The 17,352-nt window shown below is 44.4% G+C and overlaps 1 long non-coding RNA gene across 2 annotated transcripts in view; it reads right to left on the bottom strand.

The window, feature by feature from the left end:
- The window catches only part of LOC140065823 (uncharacterized), a 79,627-nt gene extending 68,067 nt beyond the window's left edge, over window positions 1-11,560 (bottom strand). Inside the window, exons 1-3 of one of the 2 annotated variants that reach the window (XR_011848071.1) lie at window positions 11,447-11,560; window positions 9,625-9,751; window positions 7,225-7,529 (exon numbers count right to left, since the gene is read on the bottom strand). This is a non-coding gene — a long non-coding RNA (uncharacterized lncRNA). Of the gene's footprint in view, window positions 1-7,224; window positions 7,530-9,624; window positions 9,752-11,446 lie in introns of those variants that run through there. The other variant, XR_011848070.1, reaches the window with a different exon arrangement.
- Window positions 11,561-17,352: the final 5,792 nt, after the last annotated feature.

The following is a 17,352-nucleotide window of genomic DNA, read 5'->3' as shown; positions in this document are numbered from 1 at the left end:
AATCCTGTGGCGGTCCTGTAATCCTGTGGCGGTCCTGTAATCCTGTGTCAGTCCAGTATCCTAGTGGTCTTCCGAGGTCCTGCCAGCCATCCTTCCGAGGTCCTGTCATCCCGAGGTCCTGCCTTCCCGAGGTCCTGCCTTCCCGTGGTCCTGCCTGCCCGTGTCTCTACCTTGGCTGCCACCGCGGGCCTAGTTGCACCCGTGGATCGACCTGGTGGCTCCCCGCTGCAGCAAATCCATCTCGCTTTGCGGCGGGCTCTGGGAAGACCAGGGTTCCACTTAGACTCCCGGGTTGCGGCTGGCATCGTTATCTCCCGCGGTGGTCCAGGGAGTCCACAGACTTTAGTCCCAAGGGACTATTTCCCATAGACTGTGACAGGTTGCCAAGACAAGTGGTTCAAGATGACAGTTTTGGGAGAGAGACATGGAAGGACTTCGGGATGCGAATAGTGGGAGGAATGTGGAGTTTATAAGCTACAGAATTTAGGTGCTTAATCACCTCAAATGGCTTCAGAAAATGTGGACAAAGCTTGTAGCTGGGAATCTTCATCTGGACATGTCGGTATGATAACCACACCTTGTCACCCGGAGAAAAGACTGGAGGAGACCTGCGTTTCTTATAGGCCTAGGACTTGGTGCAGGCAGAAGCCCAAAGTAGAGACTGACGAGTCTGTTCCCAGATTGATTTGAGGTCTTTCACCAACTCTTTTACTGCAGGAACATCCGAGGGAATGGTCAGAGGAAGAGGTGGGTGTGGAATTCAACCGTAAAAAATAAAGAAAGGAGCTGCACCAGCAGGAAGATGTGATGGAAGAAAAGACGGGGCAAGGAGAGGGGCAGACGGTAGACCTGAAAGAGGAACCCAGCCAAAAAGATGGAAGGTCCATGACAAAGTCCATTGCCACATGTGACCACGGGTAGCTGTGTATCGGTAACGGCAGTAGAAGAGCAGCTGGTTTAAGGAAAGATGGCGTATTAAGGGCACAGGAAGTGAAGGAATACACAAAATCCTGAACATCTTTGACCAGGTCAGGCCACAAATAGAAACAGGAAATAAAGGTCACAGAGCATTGCACCCCAGGGTGCCCAGCCACACGAGACCAATGCCCCCAAGTTAAGACTCTCTTTCGAAGGGCAGGACGGATATAATTCTTGCCAGGAGGCACCTGCCAAAGATCCACTGCAGCAGCAACACCCAGTTGTTCAGGAGAACATCAGAGGCATGAGAAAGGGCATCAGCCTTGACATTCTTCTCAGCAGGACGGAAGTGGATAGTTTTCTGATAGGGTCATGGGTGAGTTTGCGATAAACCTGTGTGTCTGAGAGTTGTGCAAGTATTTCAGTAGTGTAATCCTGCCTGTCCATGATTACAATGGGGCCTCCCTTATCAGCAGGTTTAACTATCAGTTTTTGTCATCTATCAGGGAATCAAGTGCTTGGTGGTCAAGGTTGAAAAAATGACTGGGGTAACGCAAGGCACTCTTTTCTGTATCTTTTTTTAATTTTATGAAGTCTCTATTGACTAGTGCAATGAAATTCTCAACTGCATGGTCCCTCTTTGGTGGCATGATGGTGCTCTTGGACCTCAAATTAAAGTCCTGAGCTCTTATGAGGGCTGGTTGTGGTTCCACTGGAACCCCTGTTTGGGTGCCTTCTGTGTTAAAGAAAGTTCGAAGTCTTAGGGTTCTATAGAACCGCTGTAGGTCCAGTTCTAGTTGAAAGGTGTTCAACCTTTGTGCGGGACAGAAGGAAAGCCCCTTTTGGAGCAAACCCATCAGTGCTGGACTTAAAGTGGAGGAGATGTTAACGACCAGGGGGTTGTCATTACCTGTGATCGCGTCGTCATGGTGATTCAGCATTGCGGCGGCATTGTCCTCCCCTCCTCGCCTGGGTCTTCCTCACCTGAGATCTCGTTGGCCTAAAAAACGCCCTTGTGGGAGAAAAGAGCCATACTGTTCTGAGCCGGAGCTGGAGGAATCTGCTGACTCTCTGTGGCCACTAATGATTACACTAATGAAATACTTTCACAACTCTCAGACACACAGGTTTATCGCAAACTCACCCATGACCCTACTATCCACCAAAATAAAACGACTATTGGACAACTATCTACAAGACAAAGTAATAGACCAGAAAAAACACAACTTCCTACACAACCAAAACCCAGTCATTCCTGTCATTTATGTACTTCCCAAGATCCACAAAAGGCTTGATAAACCCCCTGGCAGACCTATAGTCGTCCCGACCGACTCATTACTCTCCCCGTTAGCGATCTTTCTTGAAAAGATCTCACTGACTAAAATGTCCTCATCTTTTCTTCTTGACACCAACGATTTCCTCACACACATCCACCATCTCAAACAGATCTCACTGGATACATATCTAGTCACATGGGATGTAGTCAGCTTACATTCCAGCATTCAACATGACAAAGGCATTGCTGTCCCTAAACTACTTGACAAATCACAACATCCACCAGTCAAACAATTATGCCTAGACCTTCTCACCTTGGTACTACACAAGAATTACTTTATGTTTCAAGACTCATTCTATCTCCAAATCCATGACACTGCCATGGGCTGTAAAGTGCCCCCCACATATGCAAACAGCTACATGGCCGAATTCGAGGAACGTTTTGTTTACACTAATCCCCTTTACCAAACCCATGCCCTGCTATGGAAAAGATATATTGATGATATTGTCTGCATATGGGGAGGGCCACTTGAGACCCTCTTGTCCTTTCATTCACATCTCAACCTCATCTGGCCTGAACTTCAATTTACTATAAAGGAGAGAAGAAGGACGAGAGAGAGCAAAGGGGCACTCAATGTGCAGATTACCTTTTTTCAATTATTCAGATATAAGGAATGTGGGCTATTATGCTCACCTTGTTGAGATGTGCTGATGGCACAACTCATATATAGGCATGGAAGAATATACGTCGTAGCGCTGCCTCTAGGGAGTGTATTCTTCGGTGTGGATACCGACCAAAAATAGTAGACAGATGCACTTTTCTGGAGTTTCTTGAAAAGTGAAGATGACACTCTCCCATGGGTACAACAGAAGATTGACCCGGCGCGTTACGTGAAAAGATTTATTTGGTATATAAAACAATAAAAACATTCGGACCCGGAGCGGATCCTTCATCAGTTGCATAAATCTGTTGACATACATGTGGCTTTTTAAAGAAGCGGTTTTGGCGCGGTATGATCACCGGTTATGGAGACCAGACAGACCAATTAATTGATCGCAGTGATAATCGATAAAATTTCCAAATATTTACACAAATACAATAAATAAATAATAAAATAAACAACTTATATATATGACCTATTTACAATGGTACCTTTATATTGCGTCCTGAATGTAATTAATTTATGATGTGATGGCAGAATAAATGACTGGACGGTAGGGAGCGGGATATGGAGAAATCCTAGTCCGTAGAGACTGGCGGAGGATTATAGAGGAACTACAAAGATGGACGATATTGCCGGACACAACTACAACTACGGATGCTGGCAGGGGACAAAAAGGCATTAAATGGATGCGATGTCTGACTATGGATGCTAATTAGGTGGGGGAATACCGTGACTTGAGGAGATGGATAAGCATTCTGGTATGAACTGATACCGATGTAAAAGTATAAAGACACAGGTAAGTGAATGGCTAATAGATTCTACATCGGTTTAGGTCGTAATAGAGGGATATATTTAAAGGGGTAGTGGTAAATATATCCTCATATTAGTATTGTCTCTGTGGCTTCATTAAGACCTTGCGGTTTAAGTGTTTTAAGTTTGTACATCCAGAAGATCTCTTTCCTTTTCAAGATCTCAAATCTATTCGGAATACCCTCGTTCGCATGGTCTATTGGTATAATGTTATATTTGAAGTCATCTTTATATTTTAATTCCATATGTCTGGAAAGGCTATGATTCTTATTACCATGACTTATATTGAACCTGTGTTGATTCAATCTACAGTGAAGTGGTTGCGTAGTGCGTCCTACATATTGTAGTCCACATTGGCAATCTATGAGGTAGATGACAAACCGTGATTGGCAGGACATATTTGTTTTGATACTAAATGATTCTTTTGTCTGGTAGGAGTGGAAGGAGTTCTGATTATGTTTAATGAAATTGCAGCATAAACAGCTTTTCCTGTTGCATTTAAACACTTTTGGATTGGTATTATCATTGCCTGTTGTTTTTTGTTTTTTGTGTTGCTTGGGTACACTTGGAGCCAGTCTGTTTTAGTGTTTTGGCCCTTCTGTATGTGAACAATGGGTTCTTGGGGGATGATCTTTTCTAAGTAAGGGTCATTTAGTAAGATGTACCAATGTTTTTTAATGATATTTTCAATTTTCTTAAAATCATTTATATAGGTGGTGATAAACCTAATCTGATTGTCCTCTTTTTTAACTCCTGTCGATGTATTCTTCATGGACTGTAAACACTCCCGTTGTGTGTATTTGTTTGCTCTCTGCTTTGCATTTGTAACAATTTCTCTCGGATATTCTTTTTCTAAAAAGCGCTTTTCTATTATTTTCGCCCGTTTTGCATATGTGGTATTGTTTGTGCAGTTTTTTCTTAATCGAAGAAATTAGCTGTAGGGTATATTATGTAACCATTTTTTATGATGGCTACTATGAAAATTTAAATAACTATTTATATCTACCGGTTTGAAGTATGTTTCTGTAATGATGTTTTCTGCATTATGTTTGATTATTAAATCCAGGAACTCGATCTGTTCTTTTTGTATGTTTAGAGTCAACTGTATACCCCAGTCATTATTATTGATCTTATTGAAGAATTTTTCAAGTGAGGTTTGATCCCCTCCCCATATTAAGAACAGATCGTCTATATATCTAAAGTAGGTGATAAGGCTGCCATTATGTAATTCATAAGGGGTAATAAAGATGTCCTCAAACGCACCCATGAAAAGATTGGCGTATGAAGGGGCTACTCTAGTCCCCATCGCCGTTCCTCTTATTTGATGGTACGTTGTGTCGTTATATATGAAGTAATTGTTCTGCAATATGAATTGTAGGCATTGTAAGAGGAAGTCTTTTTGATCTTCCTTGATGTTTTTGTCTTGTTCTAGAGTGTGTTCTATACTGGCTAGTCCTATACAGTGGTCTATATTACTGTATAGTGCAGTGACATCCATGGTGGCTAGCCAATAATGTTGTTTCCATTGAATTTCTTGTAGTTTCCCAATAAGATCCCCAGAATCTTTAATATAACTGGGTAGGTTTGTGACATGTGGTTGTAGGTATAGGTCTATGTAATGTGATAAATTACTTGTTAGGCTGTTCACATTGGAAACGATGGGTCTTCTTGGTGGTGCAGTTGGATGCTTGTGTATTTTTGGGAGATGGTAAAAATACGGCTTGTTGGGTTGGATAATGGTGATAAATTTCTTTTCTTTTTTATTTAGAAAACCTTTGGTATATCCTGATTTGATCATATTATTAAATTCCTTGGTTATGGTGGGAAATGGATCTATCTGAATTCTACCAAAAATGTAAACAAATTTGAACTCATCGCCCTAAAAAAATTTAGAAAAAAACAATCAAATCATAATCAGAGCTGCAGATAAGGGTGGAGGGACCGTGATACAGGACTGGAATGATTATGAAAAGGAGGCCAATAACATCCTGTCGGACAATGAATATTACAATAGAATTCGGATAGATCCATTTCCCACCATAACCAAGGAATTTAATAATATGATCAAATCAGGATATACCAAAGGTTTCCTAAATAAAAAAGAAAATTATCACCATTATCCAACCCAACAAGCTGTATTTTTACCATCTCCCAAAAATACACAAGCATCCAACTGCACCACCAGGAAGACCCATCGTTTCCAATGTGAACAGCCTAACAAGTAATTTATCACATTACATAGACACATGTCACAAACCTACCCAGTTATATTAAAGATTCTGGTGATCTTATTGGGAAACTACAAGAAATTCAATGGAAACAACATTATTGGCTAGCCACCATGGATGTCACTGCACTATACAGTAATATAGACCACTGTATAGGACTAGCCAGTATAGAACACACTCTAGAACAAGACGAAAACAACAAGGAAGATCAAAAATACTTCCTCTTACAATGCCTTCAATTCATATTGCAGAAGAATTACTTCATATATAACGACACAACGTACCATCAAATAAGAGGAACGGCGATGGGGACTAGAATAGCCCCTTCATACGCCAATCTTTTCATGGGGGCGTTTGAGGACATCTTTATAACCCCTTATGAATTACATAATGGCAGCCTTATCACCTACTTTAGATATATAGACGATCTGTTCTTAATATGGGGAGGGGATCAAACCTCACTTGAAAAATTCTTCAATAAGATCAATAATAATGACTGGGGTATACAGTTGACTCTAAACATACAAAAAGAACAGATTGAGTTCCTGGATTTAATAATCAAACATAATGCAGAAAACATCATTACAGAAACATACTTCAAACCGGTAGATATCAATAGTTATTTAAATTTTCATACTAACCATCATAAAAAATGGTTACATAATATACCCTACAGCCAATTTCTTCGATTAAGAAAGAACTGCACAAACAATACCACATATGCAAAACAGGCAAAAATAATAGAAAAGCGCTTTTTAGAAAAAGAATATCCGAGAGAAATTGTTACAAATGCAAAGCAGAGAGCAAACAAATACACACAACGGGAGTGTTTACAGTTCATGAAGAATACATCGACAGGAGATAAAAAAAGAGGACAATCAGATTAGGTTTATCACCACCTATACAAATGATTTTAAGAAAATTTAAAATATCATTAAAAAACATTGGTACATCCAGGGCCAGATTAAGGGTCCCAGGGGTATGGAGCACTTAATTTAGGATGGGGCCCCCCAGCTCGGCACCCAACGCGGGGCCCCCTTCCACAACAATATATGTGAAAAAAAGATTCCACAGTTATCCGGATTCAAATATCAGCGCTATATTATTACCAAATAATGATACCTCAATACTGTCACCAATTAAAACTACCATAAAACCAACATTCCAAACAATTCCAAAAGATCCGTCTAAACTGTGACCCACAGCATTACCACAACATAAAGAAAATAGCAACTTCCTGATAATGAACACAAGACTCTATACACAGAGCAGGATTACCAATAATTTACCACATATAAACTCCATTTATTGATAAAACTTTACCGCCATATTGTTATAATACAAACACCACCCTGCAAGGTACAATATCACTAATGACACCTCTGTACAAGCCCAGATAATAACATTACATCCTGATTATCACCACTACATAATGACTGAATAATACTGCAGTGCTATATAATAACCTACACACAGGCCAGTATGTACCACCATATAGTGACCATATAGTAGTATATACCAGTCCTGCACAGAGGCCGCAGTGTCATCCAATCACTTACAGGTGACGTCCCCAATGTTGTCTCTTCCTTCCTGTCTGATCTTCCAGGAGACTTCTTCCAGCCACAATTCATCTCTGCTGGTTTATAAAACAGACCTGATTGGCATCATCCTATATACTGCTCACACCTGACCCTCACATATATATCATGTATACCCCTCACACCTCAACTGACCACACTGTGCCTCCACATATATCATATATACCCCTCACACCACAACTGACCACACTGTGCCTCCACATATATCATATATACCCCTCACACCACAACTGACCACACTGTGCCCCCACATATATTATATATACCCCTAACACCACAACTGACCACACTGTACCCCCACATATATCATATATACCCCACACACCACAACTGACCACACTGTGCCTCCACATATATTATATATACCCCTCACACCACAACTGATCACACTGTGCCCCCCACATATATCATATATACCCCTCACACCACAACTGACCACACTGTGCCCCCACATATATTATATATACCCCTAACACCACAACTGACCACACTGTACCCCCACATATATCATATATACCCCACACACCACAACTGACCACACTGTGCCTCCACATATATTATATATACCCCTCACACCACAACTGATCACACTGTGCCCCCCACATATATCATATATACCCCTCACACCACAACTGACCACACTGTGCCCCCCACATATATCATATATACCCCTCACACCACAACTGACCACACTGTGCCCCCACATATATTATACATACCCCTAACACCACAACTGACCACACTGTACCCCCACATATATCATATATACCCCTCACACCACAACTGACCACACTGTTCCCCCCACATATATCATATATACCCCTCACACCACAACTGACCACACTGTGCCTCCACATATATTATATATACCCCTAACACCACAACTGACCACACTGTACCCCCACATATATCATATATACCCCTCACACCTCAACTGACCACACTGTGCTGCCACATATATCATATATACCCCTCACACCACAACTGACCACACTGTGCCCCCACATATATCATATATACCCCTCACACCACAACTGTCCTCACTGTGCCCCCACATATATCATATATACCCCTCACACCACAACTGACCACACTGTGCGCCCACATATATCATATATACCCCTCACACCACAACTGTCCTCACTGTGCCCCCACATATATCATATATACCCCTCACACCACAACTGTCCTCACTGTGCCCCCACATATATCATATATACCCCTCACACCACAACTGACCACACTGTGCCTCCACATATATTATATATACCCCTCACACCACAACTCACCACACTGTCCCCTACATATATCATATATACCCCTCACACCACAACTGTCCACACTGTGCCCCCACATATATCATATATATCCTCACACCACAACTGACCACACTGTGCCCCCACATATATCATATATACCCCTCACACCACAACTGACCACACTGTGACTCCACATATATCATATATACCCCTCACACCACAACTCACCACACTGTCCCCTACATATATACCCCTCACACCACAACTGACCACACTGTGCCCCCAAATATATCATATATACCCTTCACACCTCAACTGACCACACTGTGCCCCCACATATATCATATATACCCCTCACACCTCAACTGACCACACTGTGCCCCCACATGTATCATATATACCCCTCACACTGTACCGCTCATTACCCCCACTACCACTGCATCATGACTGAATAATACCACCACAGCATTACCACAGCAAAATAATACCACCTAAGGCTACATTCACACGAACGTATGGGAGATATATATACGGCCAATATACGTTCCCCCATACACTTCTATGGGGTCACGGCCCTGTACGGGAGCGGTACAATGCAGCACCGTACCGCTCCGTAGCCCGTATAAAGATAGGACATGTCAAATCTTTCTACGTAATATGGCGCCGTGCGCTCTATATTCCTATAGAGAGGGGCGGGGGTGATCTGCGCTCATCCCCTGTGCTTCTCTCCACAGCGCCGATGTATGCCCGCCGTGCTACTGTACGGCGGGCATACATTGTGTAAATATAGCCCAACATAAATTAAAAATGAAATGCTCTGCAGATAAACAAAAACAAAAATATTAGAATATAATTATATCTGATTACTCACCGTTTACTGTCTTCGTCATTACAACTTCATTACAGCCTCTATAGCGCCCCCTGTAGTTTGGGATTCTCCTCCAGTTGTGATGGATTCGCCCCTAGATGTCTTCAGCTCTTGGCAGCACATCTGTGCCCTTAAAGATACCACAATCACTTACAGTATAATGGCTCCTGGATATATATACACAGCACCTACTTACTAAAGCTATATATGGCAACCCCATTTATGAATGAATATATAAAAGCTGCCCCTGCTATACAGCAACCCCCACTATACAAACCCCCCCCAAAACAATGGCCCATTTCATCTATAAAGTGACCTCCCCTATACAAAGACAGCCCTCTATAAAGCATCCCTCTTGCCCCGAAAATACAGTCCCCACATCCACTAAACAGTGGCTCTATACATAAATAGTAACCCCCCCTTGCCTCTATTCATAAATTACCCCCCTATCCTCTATACACTGTCAGTATACATGAATTACACTCCCATGTCCACTATACATGAACTACACCCCCGTCCTCTATACAGTGCCTCTATATATGAATTACAACCCCATGCTCTCTGCAGTGCATCTATACATAAATTACACCACCTGTTCCCTTTACACTTCCTCTATATATGAAGTACACCCCTTGTTCTCTATACAATGGTTATATACATTAATTAAACCCCCCTATATACTGAACCCTGTCCCCTATACAGTGGATCCTCTATATATAAATGACACCCCCTCCCCTATACAGTGGCTCCTCTATATATAAATGACACCTCCCTCCCCTATACAGTGGCTCCTCTATATATAAATGACACCCCCCTCCCCGTTCCCTATACAGTGGCTCCTCTATATATAAATGACACCCCCCTCCCCGTCCCCTATACAGTGGCTCCTCTATATATAAATGACACCCCCCTCCCCGTTCCCTATACAGTGGCTCCTCTATATATAAATGACACCTCCCTCCCCTATACAGTGGCTCCTCTATATATAAATGACACCTCCCTCCCCTATACAGTGGCTCCTCTATATATAAATGACACCTCCCTCCCCATCCCCTATACAGTGGCTCCTCTATATATAAATGACACCCCCCTCCCCGTCCCCTATACAGTGGCTCCTCTATATATAAATGACATCCCCCTCCCCGTCCCCTATACAGTGGCTCCTCTATATATAAATGACACCCCCCTCCCCATCCGCTATACAGTGGCTCCTCTATATATAAATGATACCCCCCTCCCCGTCCCCTATACAGTGGCTCCTCTATATATAAATGACACCTCCCTCCCCTATACAGTGGCTCCTCTATATATAAATGACACCCCCCTCCCCTATACAGTGGCTCCTCTATATATAAATGACACCCCCCTCCCCTATACAGTGGCTCCTCTATATATAAATGACACCCCCTCCCCTATACAGTGGCTCCTCTATATATAAATGACACCCCCTCCCCTATACAGTGGCTCCTCTATATATAAATGACACCCCCCTCCCCATCCCCTATACAGTGGCTCCTCTATATATGACACCTCCCTCCCCTATACAGTGGCCCTCTATATATAAATGACACCCCCCTCCCCGTCCCCTATACAGTGGCTCCTCTATATATAAATGACATCCCCCTCCCCTATACATATGCTCCTCAATATATATATAAAATACCCACCCCCATATACTGAGGCTCCTCTATATATACAGTACATACCCCCCTCCGCCCCCCCCTTTCCGCCTCCACTATACATATGCTCCTTAATATATATAAATTATCTCCTGTCTTCTTTGCTGGGCCCCTTTATAACAATAAAATAATAAAAGTCCACTCACCTTTCCAGACGATCCCCTGTAGGCAGCGCTGACACCTGGATGATCTGTGGCTCCTCTCCTGCTGCAGTGTGGAGACACAGACGGGGCGATCTATGAGTCATAGATCGTCCGTCTGTGGAGGACAGAAGGTGCAGGCAGAGGTCACTCTACCTGCACTTCTGTCACTCTATGGTATTTGTGCCTTAAAGGCACAGGCACCATTTAGTGTGTGTGTCAGTATCGGGCTGTTAATAGCGTTTAGCAGCCCGATACTTACTAGCTGATGTCTGCGGGGCCCCTGTAGCCTGTCATTGTGTGCAGGGCCGGATCTACAGCGCCAGACGCCGGGGCCCCATAGAGAGAGGGCTGATCCCGGGGCCCGGCGCAAGTGCTCCAGGAGCGCCAATGTAGATCCGGCTCTGGGTACATCTTACTAAACGACCCTTACTTAGAAAAGATCATCCCCCAAGAACCCATTGTTCACATACAGAAGGGCCAAAACACTAAAACAGAGACTGGCTCCAAGTGTACCCAAGCAACACAAAAAACAAAAAACAACAGGCAATGATAATACCAATCCAAAAGTGTTTAAATGCAACAGGAAAAGCTGTTTATGCTGCAATTTCATTAAGCATAATCAGAACTCCTTCCACTCCTACCAGACAAAAGAATCATTTAGTATCAAAACAAATATGTCCTGCCAATCACGGTTTGTCATCTACCTCATAGATTGCTAATGCGGACTACAATATGTAGGACGCACTACGCAACCACTTCACTGTAGATTGAATCAACACAGGTTCAACATAAGTCATGGTAATAAGAATCATAGCCTTTCCAGACATATGGAATTAAAACATAAAGATGACTTCAAATATAACATTATACCAATAGACCATGTGAACGAGGGTATTCCGAATAGATTTGAGATCTTGAAAAGGAAAGAGATCTTCTGGATGTACAAACTTAAAACACTTAAACCGCAAGGTCTTAATGAAGCCACAGAGACGATACTAATATGAGGATATATTTACCACTACCCCTTTAAATATATCCCACTATTACGACCTAAACTGATGTAGAATCTATTAGCCATTCACTTACCTGTGTCTTTATACTCTTACATCGGTATCAGTTCATACCAGAATGCTTATCCATCTCCTCAAGTCACGGTATTCCCCCACCTAATTAGCATCCGTAGTCAGACATCGCATCCATTTAATGCCTTTTTGTCCCCTGCCAGCATCCGTAGTTGTAGTTGTGTCCGGCAATATCGGCCATCTTTGTAGTTCCTCTATAATCCTCCGCCAGTCTCTACGGACTAGAATTTCTCCATATCCCGCTCCCTACCGTCCAGTCATTTATTCTGCCATCGCATCATAAATTAATTACATTCAGGACACAATATAAAGGTACCATTGTAAATAGGTCATATATATAAGTTGTGTATTTTATTATTTATTTATTGTATTTGTGTAAATATTTGGAAATTTTATCGATTATCACTGCGATCCATTAATTGGTCTGCCCGATCTCCATAACCGGTGATCATACCGCGCCAAAACCGCCTCTTTAAAAAGCCGCATGTATGTCAACAGATTTATGCAACTGATGAAGGATCCGCTCCGGGTCCGAAACGCGTTTTGCTTTTATTGTTTTATATACCAAATAAATTTTTTCACGTAATGCGTCGGGTCCATCTTCTGTTGTACCAACGGGAGAGTGTCATCTTCACTTTTCAAGAAACTCCAGGAAATGTGCATCTGTCTTCAATTTACTATAAACTACAGCTTAGAACACATTGACTTTTTAGACACAACGGTCATTAAAAGTGACATGGGTCTACTCTCCACTGATCTTTACACAAAGCCCACTGGCCGCAATAGCCTCCTACATTTTTCCAGCTGCCACCCTGCCACATGCAAACGATCTCTCCCTAGATCCCAACTCCAACGAGTCCAGAGGATCGTCACCGACCCAATCCAGAAAGACTTACGTCTACAAGAGATGGGTGACAAGTTGCGTGCATGAGGCTACCCTGAACAAACACTCCAAACACAATCCTCTACCCAAAAGGTAGCGACCTCTGATGAACCACACATCAACTTCATTCACCAATACCACCCGACTATTTTCAAAGTACACAATTCCATACGCAGCCATTGGTCCATTCTCAAAAACAGTCATCCAAATATACCAGAATTCACTAACAACTTCCGTCCATGTTACAAACGCCTTCCCAATCTCAAAGATAGACTGGTTAAGGCGGATGAAGGCCCTACCAGATCCGGAACCTCACAGCACTTCCTCAGCACGCCCAGGTATGGCACCTTCCCCTGTCTTAACTGCAGGAAATGCAGCAACGTGCAGAAGGGGGACAAGGTCTTTCATCCCCGCACAGGTAAGGCTTATCCCATCCGGGATTACTTCACATGTGAATCCTCCTTTGTGGTTTATGTCATTAAATGCCCTTGCGGCCTCGTGTATGTTGGAGAGATAGTCCAACACATATGAGACCGCATATCAAAGCACAAATCAGACATTAACTGTATCAAACTACTGTTGCCTCTATCATCATTTTCGTCAAGCCAAACATCAAATCTCTCAACTGAAATACCTAGTAGTAGAGCATATCCGCATTCCTAGACGGGGAGGCAATAGAGTCAAACAGCTATTGCTCTGTGAAGCCTTTTGGATACACCGACTGGATGCCATGACCCCCTATGGCTTGAATAGAGAAAACGAAATACAAGGTCTTACTTGAACGTCTTGCTATATCTATGTCTAACAATATGTCATTTCCTTTACAGATACGCTGAACTTACCGTCCTGTATTGCTAAGGTATAAACTTCTTCTCTCCACCCCTTTAGTTCATTCACTAATCTACTTATTTTCTCATCTACTTATCTTTTTTTCTATAATTTATTTATTTATTTATTTTTTTTTAAATAATCTTTTTTCCCCCTACCTTTCCTCTCGTGCATTGCTTTACCATTCCACCATTCATATTTATGATCATACTCCCTCATATTCTAGTCATCCACTACATCTCTTATACTATATTCCACTGTATATGTTGATTACCACGTTCATTCATACTTGTCACGTTGCATCTCAATATATCATTCTTTATAAACATGTACATATGATTCTCACCTAGATCCTGTATAACCAACATACACCCACAATTATTTAAATTTTTATTTTTTGGGCCAAACGTCACTTCCGGTTTCGGGCTGGAGCGTCACTTCCGGTTTTCGGCCACAGCTTAAAGCAGTGGCGCTCACACTGAATGGCGCTCACACTGAATTTTGTATTCACAAAATATTCAGCTTGAAGACAAAATACATTACACTTGCACAAAACTACACATCTACTTTTAGTGAACACCAAATTTATTTTGTGCTTACATAATAGATTATGTGAACAAAAAAACGATTTTGTGTTTACAGAATAATTTTTTGTGACACAGAATTAAATTTTGTAGACACAAAACTTGTCCTGTGACACAGATTTTTTATTTTGTGGCACAGAATAATTTTTTTTAACAAAATGACTTTTGTATAAGAGTCTTTTCAAAATTACATGTCTGTACTACAAAATGCCATTCTGTGAGACAAAACTCTTATTGTGTACAACAAAAACTATTTCTGTGATACAAAGTACCATGTACTACAAAATGCCATTCTGTGCGACAGAATTCTACTTTTGTACTACAAAATGCCAGTCTGTGCAACAGAATTCTACTTCTGTACTACAAAATGGCATTCTGTGCAACAGAATTCCACTTCTGTACTACAAAATACTATTCTGTGCGACAGAATTCTACTTTTGTACTACAAAATGCCATTCTGTGCAACAGAATTCTACTTCTGTACTACAAAATACTATTCTTTGCGACAGAATTCTACTTCTGTACTACAAAATACTATTCTGTGCGACAGAATTCTACTTCTGTACTACAAAATGCGTGGGAGGAGCAACTCTAGCGTTACACAGGAACCATGGAGATCTCTGGTAGAAGCTGCAGCCCTGAGGGATAGAGGAGTAATGGAGGGAGAGGAGGAGGTGGGGAACAGGGAGAGGAGGAGGTGGGGTGCAGGGAGAGGAGGAGGAGGAGGTGGGGAGCAGGGAGAGGAGGCGGAGGTGGAGAGCAGGGAGAGGAGGAGGTGGGGTGCAGGGGAAGAGGAGGTGGGGTGCAGGGAGAGAAGGTGGTGGGGAGCATGGAGAGGAGAAGGTGGGGTGCAGGGAGAGGAGGAGGAGGAGGTGGGGAGCAGGGAGAGGAGGAGGAGGAGGTGGGGAGCAGGGAGAGGAGGAGGAGGAGGTGGGGAGCAGGGAGAGGAGGAGGAGGAGGAGGGGAGCAGGGAGAGGAGGAGGAGGAGGGGAGCAGGGAGAGGAGGAGGTGGGGAGCAGGGAGAGGAGGAGGTGGGGAGCAGGGAGAGGAGAAGGTGGGGTGCAGGGAGAGGAGGAGAAGGGGTGCAGGGAGAGGAGAAGGTGGGAAGCATGGAGAGGAGAAGGTGGGGTGCAGGGAGAGGAGGAGGTGGGGGGCAGGGAGAGGAGGAGGTGGGGAGCAGGGAGAGGAGAAGGTGGGGAGCAGGGAGAGGAGGAGATGGGGTGCAGGGAGAGGAGGCGGTGGGGAGCAGGGAGAGGGGGAGGTGGGGAGCAGGGAGAGGAGGAGGTGGGGAGTCAGGGAGAGGGGTGCAGAGTGACATGGCTGTAATGTGGGGTGCAGGGTGACATGGATGTGATGTGGGGGTGCAGGGTGACATGGCTGCTATGTGGGGGTGCAGGGAGAGGAGGAGGAGGTGGGGAGCAGGGAGAAGAGGAGGAGGAGGTGGGGAGCAGGGAGAGGAGGAGGAGGAGGGGGGGAGCAGGGAGAGGAGGAGGAGGTGGGGAGCAGGAAGAGGAGGAGGTGGGGAGCAGGGAGAGGAGGAGGAGGAGGTGGGGAGCAGGGAGAGGAGGAGGAGGAGGTGGGGAGCAGGGAGAGGAGGAGGAGGTGGAGAGCAGGGAGAGGAGGAGGTGGGGTGCAGGGAGACAAGGTGGTGGGGAGCATAGAGAGGAGAAGGTGGGGTGCAGGGAGAGGAGGAGGAGGTGGGGAGCAGGGAGAGGAGGAGGAGGTGGGGAGCAGGGAGAGGAGGAGGAGGAGGTGGGGAGCAGGGAGAGGAGGAGGAGGTGGGGAGCAGGGAGAGGAGGAGGTGGAGAGCAGGGAGAGGAGGAAGTGGGGAGCATGGAGAGGAGGAGGAGGAGGTGGGGAGCAGGGAGAGGAGGAGGAGGTGGGGAGCAGGGAGAGGAGGAGGTGGGGAGCAGGGAGAGGAGAAGATGGGGAGCAGGGAGAGGAGGAGGTGGGGAGCATGGAGAGGAGAAGGTGGGGTGCAGGGAGAGGAGGAGGTGGGGGGCAGGGAGAGGAGGAGGTGGAGAGCAGGGAGAGGAGGAGGTGGGGTGCAGGGAGAGGAGGAGGTGGGGTGCAGGGAGAGGAGGAGGTGGGGAGTCAGGGAGAGGGGTGCAGAGTGACATGGCTGTAATGTGGGGTGCAGGGTGACATGGATGTGATGTGGGGGTGCAGGGTGACATGGCTGCTATGTGGGGGTGCAGGGTGACATGGATGTGATGTGGGGGTGCAAGGTGACATGGATGTCATGTGGGGTGCAGGGTGACATGGATGTCATGTGGGGTGCAGGGTGACATGGATGTCATGTGGGGTGCAGGGTGACATGGATGTCATGTGGGGTGCAGGGTGACATGGATGTCATGTGGGGTGCAGGGTGACATGGATCTAATGTGGGGTGCAGAGTGACATGGATGTAATATGGGGGTGCAGGGTAACATGGATGTAATATGGGGGTGCAGGGTGAGATGGATGTAATATGGGGGTGCAGGATGTCATGGATGTAATATGGGGGTGCAGGGTGACATGGATGTAATATGG

The sequence above is a fragment of the Engystomops pustulosus genome, chromosome 6 (genome assembly GCF_040894005.1).
Source record: "Engystomops pustulosus chromosome 6, aEngPut4.maternal, whole genome shotgun sequence".
In the NCBI taxonomy this organism is placed as follows: domain Eukaryota; kingdom Metazoa; phylum Chordata; class Amphibia; order Anura; family Leptodactylidae; genus Engystomops; species Engystomops pustulosus.
Note: the sequence above shows the minus strand (reverse complement) of the source record. Positions and strands in the feature narration are given on the sequence as shown.